The sequence below is a fragment of the Sturnus vulgaris genome, chromosome 5, assembly GCF_052056855.1.
Source record: "Sturnus vulgaris isolate bStuVul1 chromosome 5, bStuVul1.hap1, whole genome shotgun sequence".
NCBI classification, from domain to species: domain Eukaryota; kingdom Metazoa; phylum Chordata; class Aves; order Passeriformes; family Sturnidae; genus Sturnus; species Sturnus vulgaris.
The window spans coordinates 61724311-61736229 of NC_142247.1; the positions used below are offsets into that span (position 1 = coordinate 61724311).

Sequence of the window (11919 nt, forward strand, 5' to 3'; positions counted from 1 at the left end):
CAGCAGGTCAAGGGAGGTGATCCTGCCCCTCTACTTCACTCTCAAGAAATCCCACCTGCAGATTTTTGTCTAGCTCTGGGGTCTGCAAAACAAGAAAGAAATTTTTGATCTGCTCTTTTGGAGCAGATCCAGAGGAGGTCACAAAGACAATCCAGAGGCCTAAGCACTCTCCTACATAGGCTGGGAGAACAGGGGTTATTCAGCCTGGAGTGGAGAAGGCTCCAAATGCTCCACGAAAGCTTTTAGTACCTAGCGGGGGCTTATAAAAAAAAGAGGGAGAGTGACTTTTTACATGAGTAGATAGTAATAGGACAAGGGGGAACAATTTTAAACTAAAAGATGAGAGATATAGATTAGATGGTAGGAAGAAATTCTTTACAGTGAGGGTGCTGAGGCACTAGAAACAGGTTGCTCAGGGAAGCAGGGCATGTCCCATTCCCGGAAATCCAAGGCCAAACTTTGATGAGGCTTTGAACACCCTGGTCTAGTGGAAGGTGTCCCTGCCCACGGCACAGGCACTGGAACAAAGTGGTTTTGAAGGTCCCTCCCTACTCACACCATTATATGATAAGGGGGCCAACAACAGATTATATGGCTTTCTTCTTAAGTTGCAATATAAAGTACAATAATGTCATTAAAATTTAGTCTTATCATCCTGTCTTTGAACTTGATGGCAATTTATTTTTGTGATGAAGATATAAAAGTGAATGATTACCTAGATTATGATAGTATAAAATAAAAAAAAAAAAGCAACTACAAATGAGAATAAAATAAAAAAGCTTTCCTTAATTAACCTGAGCTTGAATATGAAATTGTAGTATCTACACTATGTGCAAATTTTAAACTCTAAAACTACAAACAATACTACTTTGGCAAGTGCCTAATTTGCAAAATTACTGGTCCTTCAGAGTCTCACTTAGGTTTTACAGCCATGGACCTCCATTGAAGCAGTTTATGAACTATCACATGAAACAAGAGGTAGTGCTCTGGTAATATAATATGCAAAAGTAACAAACACACTCTACTTGCACAGGATGCAACCTGTGTTCTACTAAAATATACATACTGTAATCTTCACACGCACTTTTGAAACACATAACTTGAATGGACACTGATTCACTACAGTTCTTACTCATATTTTAATTTTGAAAAATAAGAAAATCACTTAGGTCAGGCACGTTAAAAAAATATACTCTGTGCAATAAAACTAACTCTCGTCAAAGGTTTACAGATAACCTTATTAAAATTTTCTAACAACCAACACAGCTTAAATCTTGCCTGTTTCATTAATACATTAAGATTTGCAAAAGGAAATAAAAAGAATATCAATATTCCCTAGCAAGTATATGAAATCTTGAAAAGGTTTCTTTTAAGTACTTGTTTGTTATGCCTTAAAGGTTAACAGCAGGTTTTCTTCAAACACAACTACAGCAGGTTTCTTCTGTAATGTGAAGGTCACGAGCAGAATTTTGGATCCTCAAAGAGATTTCATTTTGTGGGAACAACTCATCAGTTACTAAGAGAATGTGAACACTGAAGTCAATAGAAATATCCATCTTGCACCATTCAAAAGATCACTACAATTAATATTTTAAATAATCCAGAATTTGGAAGCATGGAATTGAGAGTTTCTTCCCTAATCCACATTGCGCATCTGTGGAAACTTTTTTCCCCCAGGGATACTTTAAGTGTCATTCAGCAATAAATCAGAACTATTTGCATAGTGGAAACACTCCAACAGTGTACCTGTTGAAAAAAAACAAACACTGTCCAACAAAATCTGCTTTTGAGAGGTTGACAAATACTCATTTGTATGGAAGTCATGAGGCAAATAACATAGATGCACTTCTTAGGAGCTCTGCAGAAGTCTGAATTGGGTTCTATTTTATATCTTCACCCATCTATACCCCTCCCACTACATTTTGTTAGAACGTCACGTGACAACAGCAGAATACTTTCATTAAACCTTCATGTACATTAATCTAGTTAGAACAATACCACGATTCCACAATTACATACACCACTTCTTAACTCAGTCCCACAAATAGTCCTTACTAAAATTAGTTTTAGCGTGCATGCAAAATTAAGACTGTCCTTAGTCAAAACAAAATCAAAACTGGAGAAACACTTCAGCCTTCAGTGTGACACCGATTTCTGTATTTCTGCTGCTTTCCAACAGAACTTCAATAGCTGTGTATGCTGAAACTGTCCAAGAGAAATCGGGAGTTGCACTACCTCAAAGTAACCTGAAAACATTACTTAGTCCCAAGAGAAACTCTCCCTAGATTTAGTATAAGGAGTCACTATTATTTCCCCTGTGGAATTTCCCAGATGGCAAAAACACTCACCCAAAAGGCTCAGTGACGAGCAAATCTTTCCTTTAGATATGAAAAACTCTGAGATACATAAATGGTTTCATAAATCCAATCCATACTATTGCATTTGTAACAATGTGGAACAGAGACATGTATTAAAAAAGAAGGAATTTAGATTTCAAACCTTCCCTCTTTCAAGAAGTTTGTATTAGTTTTGGGGGAGTGGGAGTATTCCATTTTTTATGGCTACATAAATAAAAACATCAATGGAGCTTAAAAATAAAAGTAAAATTTGTTTTATAGCCTCATCTCCTTAAAACAAACCACAGGTCTGTTTTTGCAGATGGAGAAACTGAGTCACGAAGGCAAACTGACTCATTAAAACTCATACAGGAAAACTATGGAAAATCTCTAAATTCCCAAGAGGTTCTTAATGCATAAAATAAGACGTAAAAATTGAAAAATTAGTATTTTTTGGGTTATTTCGTTACCCTCCTCCAAACGCTTTTTGTAAAGTGTACAAAGTTATTTTCCTCTAATTGTGAATCAGATGTCTGCTTGAGAACATGACAGAGGCCAAAGAAGAGCTGCAGACTGTATAGAATCAAGAACAGGAACCTTCAACTGAAGGCAAGGAAAGAAAAAAGCAAAAGGTTTCCATAAAGGCCCATACACCTTTTAAAGTCTTTCTCATGTACTTTTAAATAAAGAGAATAAGACGTGGTTTAGGAAAAAAAAAAGTATTTATATAAATAAAGAAGATGGGAGCACGCATTACTGGAGAATTAATGAAATCACTCAACCTTTGGCCTCAAAACACACTAAAGGCATGCATTAACAACACCCTGAAAGTCTAACTACCTCACTGTTCAACTTCAGGTATACCTTAAATCCCACATCAGTGCTCCTAAATGGTATTCAAATTAAAATTCGTCAGAGATTGAAGACAGCTTTGCCACTTCAATACCTCACTTTTGACTATTTAAATCCAGAAGGTTCTAAAGCTATACTGGAATAGGAATTCATATCTCATTAATTTAAAGGACGAGATTAAAGACAGGCATTAGAAAAAAGGCGAAAATTTATTTTTTGTTATTGTTGCTTAAAACATACAATTTGCAGCCTCTATAGTATGTATCAGAGTACACTACACCAACTACCAAATAATGAATCCTTGTGACCTCCCTTCCCCCCACTCAAACATATTTATAGTGGTGATACTAAAAGGTTCATATTTCATTTAGGAAAAAAATTAGAGGTTACGAACCGCACTTTCCCTCAGTACTTGTATGTGAATTATCACATATACAATTTATACAGCAATATACAAAATAAACTGAAGAAAAAAAACGTAATGCCAAGATTATATGGCAGTGGAAGAAATTCCATGTCTTCACATAAAGTAACAGGTTATAATCTTGCGTATATTATTCCCTTAAGTTCATTCTGTATTCTCAAACTATGAATACACGGAATTACTACACCGATGTCCAGTGAAGGTATTTCCTGGAAGATGAACATGACATTCACAAATGTGTTTCCACAAAGAATTCAGCTGGCTGACTTAGTGATCGTAATCCACTACGCGCGTTGATAAATATTACTGATTTTATGTCGTTAGTAGGACAGTCGTACAGTATCGATCACAAACGCAGGAGCTTTTCCAATCTACTGAACTGACATACATATTACCTTACAGTACCATACACACACCCCTCGAAGGAGCTGCCTGAGTCTGTTGCCTCTTTCCACCCCCCTTCTCCCCGACAAGAGTGGTCTCGTTCACTTGCCTTTCACACACATAACCAATAAAATTAATCAGCTGGAACACAGCATTTTTAAATCGCAGTAAAGTCAAGAGCTGTTTTGTACGTTATTTGAAGGGAACAGCCTTTTCATTTAAACATAGTAAGACACTAATATGCTGCAGACAAACGCACTGCATGGGGTGTGGAGGACCCGAGCTGATTAGATTACCACAACATCAGCCTGAGGCCGCCATTTTTAGAATCTCTAAAGGACAAAAGAGGGAAATTAATAAATTTGCTCCACATTTTTTTAAAAGTAACTTTAAAAGTATAGTGATGATAATCAATTAATCATACGTTGCAAGTACTACCATGGATATCTCCTGCTTTTCTCTGATCTGAACCTCGAGTAGCAAAAATGCTTCGTTATTATTCCTTTAAGATACTGTAAATAAACAGACTAAAACATTCCTAAATCTAGATGCAGCACTGAACTTCTGCTTTTGACGACACGTAGTATGTACCATTTTAGGGACCTCAGGGCTTTCAGACACCGCACGTACCCTAACAGCCGAGTATGAGGGAATACAGGACCTTAATAATCAAGGCTATATTATGTTTCTCTACCCTATTTAGTAGTACACAGTGAACCGTTTGTCTCTCTTCCCCTGTGTCTGCAGCAATACGGTCTGACCCACCAATACTTACTGCTTCAGGAAAGAGAATGAGATATGCCACCCAGGGAACACAATCACTGGCTGCAGAAACTAAGGCAATAAAGGGGTGCACCAGTGTAACTACTTACAGCCTCGAGAAAGGGGGTGGGGAGAATGATCCCCTTTTAAACTGGCACAGAAACTCCTGGGGACAGCTCTCCGTTTGTCCAGGTTACACCACGAAGCGGAGATATTAACAGGGAGGCAGGCAGGGAGGCGGGGGTGTGGAAGGCAAAGAGATTAGGCCTATAACGAGCCATTTTAGTACCACAAAGCAAAAATATACAGGATGGAGGAAAAGAATAGGCTTCCCCAAGCTTCGTAAAACTCAATACGCAGTCCCAATAACGCACAAACCCGTTCTGAAAACCGCCAGCCCAAGGAAGCCTATGTTGTCACATAATAGCTCCTTTTGGCTCATTTTCCAAGCATAATGCATAAATCTGGCGTAACTGCCAAAAAATTCTCCTCAGCTCCTCCAGTTACAGTAACCCGCCATATTCATAAGATATAGCGACAGCCTGCCATTTTTTAACCAAACCCCACAAAAGGAAAAGCAAATTCAAGGCAACTTAAACAGAAATTAAACACATTTCAGGGTAGGAAGGAGTTATACTAGCACCGAAGGTAATGAGACATTCCCGTCGCATTTCACTCCCTTCTTCCACCTCCCCCTCCCCCAAAGCACCCACAGCAGAATATGCTGGTAATAACCAAAGACTCACCTGTAATGGTCACAGGCTAGGCAGCAGGACCCCTCAGCTGAGCCCCTTCTCTATCCCAACCAAAACAATGCAACAGCCCCACTGCGGATATCCCTACTCTAGGTAGGACTCAGCCCTCAGAAGGCGCTAGCAAAAGAAAGAAAAGGGAAAGAGGAGACCCCCCCTCCCCCCAAACCTAGCTCAGTGCGCAGAACCTTACAGGGACCAGCTCAAAGGCGCCTTTGCCCTGGGACCTGTGTACAAACCCCGGTGCTGCCGCCGCTGCTCCCGTGCCTCCCTCCCTCCAGCCTCCTACGCTCCCTTCTATGTCACTGCCTCTCTCTGGGAAAATGGCGTCCGCTCTCCCCTCCCTCCCCCTGCACGGGGCTCACCCGCCCCGCCTGACAGGGGCAGGGTTACCAAGGCGAAGCCAAACAGCCGCCATTTTGCTTACGGGCTGGGAGCGCAGCCCGCGCCCGCCGAGCCCTCAGAGTCCATTTTGCAACACGCTGAACGGCTCCGGGGTCTGGGCGCGGCCGCGGCACCAGACTGCGGCAGGGGCTGAGCAGGGGGGCCGTGAGGAGGGAAGTAGGGCAGCGGAGGAGGGGCGGCGGCAGCGGGGGCTGGCGCCGGGGGCGATCCGCAGCCCCGGCGGCGCAGCACGCGCGGGAGGGGCGGGGGCTCCGTCCCGGCCTGTTGTGAGGCCGAGCGCGGGCGGGAGCGAGGGTGTCTGAGTCAGAGCTGCATCCTCGGAGGAATAAACGCCAAAACTCCCTCCTCGGCCGCTCTCACACCCCCAACCTCCGGCTTCTTCCTCACGACGTCGATGGTGTCAGCATACGTGTTCTTTATGAATCTCTAACAGCACATTTTCGGCCTAGACTGCGCGAAAAGCCGGGCAGTCTCACATACGCAGAAGAACTACCTGAGGGGCGGGGAAGAGGGGAGCGAGAAAGGAGCGGGAGTTTTTGCAGACCTGCTCAGGAGGTTTTGACTGAAACTCTCAGTAAGACACTCGAGGCTGAGAATCTTCCCCGAAGCGTTTAGGACTCAAAGGCAAGTGGGAGAAAGCTTCTTTCCTTAAAGCGAGTGGGACAGCACTCCCTGTAGGCATTTCTGTTCTGTAGGGAACGAGACAAGCAGCGAAAGAGCCTCGTTTGCCCTTTAGGGAAGAGCGCTCGGGGAGCAGGAATGGCGCGCTTCCATCCAGACAAGCGGGCGCTGCCAAAACCAGGAGCTCGCTCAGCCTTTCAGGGCAGGCACAGCCCCGGCCACTCGTAAGGAGCCCCCCTTCCTAACACCGTATCTCCTCCCAGCTGCCGCTGTACCCGTACGCCGCCCTGCCTCCCCTGCCCGGCTTCAGCCCCTCCAGCGATACGGCTGATGGAGGGAGGGGAGGCGGCGGCTGGGGTTTCGTTCGACGCCCACCAGGGGCTGAGCGAGCCTCCTTCAGTGCGCAAACTCGGGGCACCAGATAAAAGCTGGGCTGGCAGCTCTTACCCTGCCTCGATGGAGCCGCCACTTTCGGGTGACTGGAGAAGCAGTTAGCAGCAGCGCCATAGACTAGCGTCCCCCCACACCTTGGGCACAGAGAGTTTGGGGCTCTAAACAGCTGCTGCTGCGGCAGGAGGGAGCCGAGGTGAAGGGATCTGCTAGCTGGTTGGACGCAGAGGAGGCGGCTGTAATGGGGCATTAAGTCTGAGGGAGGAGGGGGGGCGATTAAACGTCTTGTGATCATGGCGGAGTCTATGGGTATTTTTTTCCTGTCTAACTCTTCTGTGCGTGTATCTCTTGTTTCTTTCTCTCTCTCTCCTTAGGGCGCTTGGCTGGGGCTGCTCGCTCGGGTTCTCCCTGTTGTTGCGCGAAATGGCGGCTGGCGTCTTGGTGGGTTTGGTTGTCGGTTTTTTGTGTAGGGTTTTTTTTTTTTTTCCCTTCCCCTCCTATTCCCCTCCCCGCACTTGTGCCTTGGCTGCGGCTCCGCAGCGAACCGCGGCGGAGTCCGAGTCAGGAGGGGGGCGGGAGCGGCGCGGCAGCCAATGGCTGGGCCGGCCCGGGTGGCCCGGCGCGCCCTGATTGGCTGGCGCTGACATCATCCTGCAGCAGGGGCAGCCGCAGCTGGGCAGGGTCGGGAGCTGCCGGGGGAGGCAAAGGGAGAAAACGGGCGCCATGATCTCAGCGCCAGGGAGGACTACGCGGGCAGGGCGTCCCCGAAGAGCTGGCGAAAAGGAAAGCAGGACCAGGCCTAGGCTTCTCCTTCCCAAATAGTGCCGGGGCTGTGCCGAGAGGAGCGGGAAGCGAGCGAGAGGGGAGCAACTCGTGCCCGCCTTTGTAACTGCGTCAGTACAAGATGGCGCAGGGTGTCCCTGGAGAGGGAAGGGAGTTGCACGTCCGCCGGAGGTCATGTGACCGCGTTGCATTCCTGTGGGGTTTGGCTGCGGACCAAGCTGGCTTAAGCGGCGGCGGCGGCTGCCCGGGAGAGCCCGGGCTTCCCTCCCCTCCTCCCGCACAACGTCGTCGGGCCCGCGCTGGTTCCCTTCCCCCATCAGCCTTATGCACGAGGGTGTAGCTGCTGCCGAGGAAGGTTCTCGCTTCTCCTTACTCTCCACCCACCTCCAGGGTGTAGCTGCTCTTGGGGGAAGCTTTCCATTCCGCCCCCTCTCTGCGCAAGGCTTTTACCCACCTCCAGGGAAAGTTCCCCCTGTGCGCCTGCTGGCTCCGCCCGAGCGTGGGAGCTGGGTGCGCTCACGGCAGTGCCGCCCGCTCGGTGCGAAGGCACTCTGCTCTTAAGTTCCAGGGGCTTACGGAGTGGTTCTTACTGGAGTAGTCGTTTTAAGCGATGTCCAAATGACCTCATTAAAGCCGCTGAGGAAAACGCACAGGCTATGCGGAGTTGTTCTTCTGACGAGGAGGTCGTGGCTGTTTTAGTGTTGCTCTGCCGGGGGGTACGGGTGAAGGGGCCAAGGGAAAAATCTTCCAGGTGTTCATGGCTTTATTCTGTTTGAACAGGAAAAGTGGATCGCTGTTCTTCGTGTGTTGTTGAATCCTCCTGCAGGGGTTGAGCAGCTTTCTGTGGAGCGATAGGTGTATTCCAAAGTCAGGCCTCAGATGGCCTGCATCTTTAACACGGAAATTGATGTAAATACTTAGTCCAAATGAGGACTATGGTCTGCGAATATTGTGAGGACTCCCCATGTTTTGCTTTTAGGTCCATAGGAAAAAGAACTCATTACACAGGTCCGGATAGGCCTGGAAGGTTGACAAATATATTTCATGGATTTTTTTAAAAGTTTCAGTATTTGCCGGACGGGAAGTGAAAAATGTATGTTTTCCAATCCTAACCCTTTTCTTTAAGGAATGCAACTCCTGTTACTTGTTTGGTTGAGGTTCTCTTACTTTCAAAGCAATTCAATGCTAGTTCCCACGTCTTGTTCTTGTGTGCCAGAGTGTAAATTTAGCCACTGCATCTAACTCAATGAACAAATTAACAGTTAAAATTGTTGGTGATTCAAGGGTGTTTGTTTGGTTTATTCAGAAATACTTCACTTTTTCTGTTCTTAGCCTGTCTCTGGAAAGATGGGATTTTTTTTCTTTTTATCTCCACAGTAGCAACCTCGTAGAGCATAAAGCTTGAGTGTTTCACAAATGTGCTGTTTGAGAACTGGCATGAAAGTAACTGAGTGTATGACTAATAGAGAAGATTCCTGTATAATAGATGCTCTTTAATACGTGTTACATAAGTAATATGGTGAGGTGGAGTTCAGTTACATAAGAACTGACTGGGGACTTGGGAGCTACTGTAAGTAGTTCATATTGGTCACATATATAGCCTGCAGGGCATCCCTGTGTTGTGGGAGATGGGGTAGAAAAACAGGATTGGAAGCAGCTAACAGCACTACGTTTTTCCTTTGTAGGTTTATAGAGGATACCAGGAAAGAAAGGGAGAAGCCAATAATTAGGAATGACTGTGAAGCTTTCAAAAGTCTGTAGTCTCATTTGAACTTAGGTTCTAAGATTTAAGCTCTCTTTTCTAAAAGAGCAATCCTGCCTTTTTTGCGTGTCAGAAGGTGGCTGTCAGCTGAGCATTGTGTCAACTGATTTCTGTGCATACTATAAAGAGCAAGGTTCTTGAGTCCTAGAGATTGTGAGGCTGTCCTTTTTTTTTTTTTTTTTTTTCCCCCCCCCTAAACTTACTGGAAATGGTGTTAGGAGGAGGCAGTTGGTTTGTTGATCAAACATTAAAATGACTGGATTGCTGATTCTTCTTGTGTAGGCATCGAATGACCCAAGGTAAATAATCCTTGTAATAGAAGCTTCCAGAGAAGCTTTCAGTGTACGGTGATTCTTTAACACAGCACTGATTTATGTGGGACTTGACATTGTGACACTCCAAATACTTTGTTGCAGATCTGTTAAAGGGAGAACATTAATTTCAACTGAAGATGAGAGGGAAAACCATTTCATTAGTACTTTCATTTAGGCATGTGTTCTGTAATTATGAAATAGTAATTACCTGTAAGAGAACCGTTTGAATGCTTATGTTATAGAATAATTTATACAGAAAACCAGCTAGAATTTTAGTTCTTAAAGCAGCCTTTTAGGTAACTCAATTTGATAACAGATTTTGCTTGAAAACCAAGAAATTAATTACTTTAAAAGTTTTCTGTGTTACTTGCAGCTTATTGCAGCAGCACTTGAATGCAGGTGTGGCTGTGATTTTACGACACAGATTTTATTATATGGGAATGAAGGCAAGTTTTAGTGAGCTGGTAAAAATTTTTTGTTTGTTTTAAGGTTGTTTTTACTAGCAGTTCTCAGGGAAGCAGTAGCTCCGGCAGCATTGCAGTGCAGTCTCAAAGCAATGTCTTGTGTATTCTGAACTATTTGTGCTGTGGAAAATGAGTAAAAACAAAATGTGTGTATTTCTTTGAGATGGGACATTTGCCCTATGCCCAATCTGATGCAAGCTGTTTTAATCTCGAAGGAAAGAAAAGAGCTGTAGGAGAGGGAGACTGGATAAAAAATGGCGTGTAGTTTACCAGGGAAACTAACAATTTCTACTGAACTACAATTTGTTCCTTAATGAGGATACTTCAGTGGGTGGTATGTTCTCCAGGAGTTACACCTGTGGTTCTTACTTGCCATGATAGCCTGTCTGTGCATGCATGTCTGGTCTGAGCCCTTGCTAAGACCTGTTACTTAAACACTGTTGTTCACCTTTAGCCATACAAAGGGACTGACAGGAGTTCAAGGGTATTTAGAGGAGAAAGGAGAGAGAGACTGACAGTGTAATAGAGCCAACTATGCATTAATGTCATAGTTGAGACGGTTGAAGTGCTCATGCTGAAAGATGATACTGCACCTTTTTTCAGCTTTTCATTCTTGCTTCTGCAAGTGATCATGGGGGAAGTAGAAGCGAAGAATAGATCAAACATAAGCCTATTAGTAATGGATGGCTTTCTAATATGAATCTTCATTGTGTGGCTTGACAAACATTCCTGTTTGAACAGGAGCAGAATGAAGCACCTGTTGGGAAAACAGAGATGTGCAGGTTTTAATTGTTAGTGAAGTTAGGTATGCTTTTTCTCAGGAAAGCTGCAGTTATTAAGGAGTTGTGAGGGGCACCTCTTAAAGGCTTTTGGCTGGTGTAACGAGAATCACTGAGTCAGGCACTCTCAAATGAATAATTCTAAACTTCGAGTATATAAGTTGTTGCTAGATGGACCTTCAGTTGTGGTTGACAAGAGCACTTCAGATTCACTGAATTGGTAGCCTGTAAAATTAAGTGAAATGCTATTCTCAGCTACAGGCTAGTTAAGTGTTCATAGGATTTTAGATTTAAGTTTATTTCGTTGGAACAGGGTAAAACTTGAAATAAGCTTGCTTCATCCAGAAGTAGCTGATAATCTAATAGCTGGAGTATTCAGTGAAGAATTCTTCTTACAGGATGAGTTCTTAGCTAATTGTAAAAAATGATACCTGTGGATCACAGTACTCACAAGCCAAATGAATTTCCATTGTTTGCATGAGGTAAAGGCGTTCCAGTGACTGACAACTAATCAGTTTATCCACCTGGATTTGGACAGACTGTTCAGCGCTTTAACAACAGCAGGACAAGAACTTTGCTTTAGGCGTTGTGTTATAATGAACCTTTTTGAAAAAGTTGAGATTAGTAAGGTTTTGCATTAGCTGGAAAATAGGTTATTGGCTGGTTCTACAATTCTTAACAGTTGAGTTCATCACTTAAAGAAGCAACTTTAAAGCTGTTGTGTGACCTCCTAATCCTGGAATTAGTGGGAGTTTGTACCAGGTTCACTGCTATGACCTTCGAGTAGTGAAGTGGGGCATTGGTTTGTTTTTTCCCTCCAGCATGACTTTGTTACTTGAAGTAGAGTCTTTCTGCTAAGCAACTAGTTGCTTTGGAGAGCTGTATTAAGGT

At 44.3% G+C, this 11919-nt stretch overlaps 1 protein-coding gene and 1 long non-coding RNA gene across 4 annotated transcripts in view; one reads left to right on the forward strand and one right to left on the reverse strand.

Moving 5' to 3' along the window:
- The window catches only part of KMT2E (lysine methyltransferase 2E (inactive)), a 60081-nt gene extending 54233 nt beyond the window's left edge, over positions 1-5848 (reverse strand). For 2 of the 3 annotated variants that reach the window (XM_014869025.2, XM_014869022.2), the window contains exon 1: positions 5505-5841. The gene's annotated coding sequence lies outside the window, so the exon portion shown is untranslated. Of the gene's footprint in view, positions 1-5504 lie in introns of all 3 variants that reach the window. The other variant, XM_088165828.1, reaches the window with a different exon arrangement.
- Positions 5849-5981: 133 nt separating this feature from the next.
- Positions 5982-7222, forward strand: LOC148223739 (uncharacterized). Its single transcript, XR_015804080.1, has 2 exons — positions 5982-6539; positions 6611-7222. It is a non-coding gene; the product is annotated as an uncharacterized LOC148223739 (long non-coding RNA).
- Positions 7223-11919: the final 4697 nt, after the last annotated feature.